Genomic DNA, 787 nt, shown 5'->3' with positions numbered 1-787 from the left:
GCTCCGCCCCGCTCCGCCTCCCGGGGCAGGGCAGCGCCGGGCGTCGGTACCACGGCCGGGGCGAGCGGGCCTCGGCGCCTCACTGCCCAACGTTGCCTCAGGGCCCGCCGGTGTTCCCCCCCTCGGGTCGCTCCCCTCTCGTGTTTGATCGTCCCTCGAGCCTAGGAGCAGCTCCGGCCCTGAAATTGCTTCCGAAATTAAAGCAGGAAAAGCTGACAGAAGAGTTGCCTGAAATGTTATTTTTCCTCCCCAAAAGGACGGCGGTGCTCGGCTGGTGAACCGATCGGGTCATCGGGCAATCTAACGGGGACAACTTCTGAAGCAAAAGTACTGCTGGCCCGAACCCAGCTTTGACAACAAAGATTTTATCTATCTATCTATCTATCTATCTATCTATCTATCTATCTATTTTACATATTTTCTCGATTTTGTCACGCCTGCTTTAATAAGCATTGCAGGAAAACTGCCAGCAGCTGGGAAATGTTCATAGGAAACCACAATAAATGAACCCTTAAAATAGGAAAATAAGTTACTCACAGGTCCGAATCCTTAAAAAAAATGTTGATTCGTAAGAAATTGATTCCAGCTGATGAGAACTTTCTTGCATATGGTGATTTAAAATTTCAGATAAATGTGGATCTTTGATTTTGTTAGAAAGCTGGGGAATAGCTCACAGCATTTCACTCTTTTTGGGAATTCTCACTCCACATTTATCTTTGTAGCATCTGATAGCTCCCCGGTTTGAGATGAGATGTGCAATCGTGTGATATTTAAAAAATACAACAGG

Source organism: Aythya fuligula, chromosome 14 (genome assembly GCF_009819795.1).
Source record: "Aythya fuligula isolate bAytFul2 chromosome 14, bAytFul2.pri, whole genome shotgun sequence".
Lineage (NCBI taxonomy): Eukaryota > Metazoa > Chordata > Aves > Anseriformes > Anatidae > Aythya > Aythya fuligula.
The sequence above is the reverse complement of the archived record's forward strand: the minus strand, read 5'-3'. Positions refer to the sequence as shown.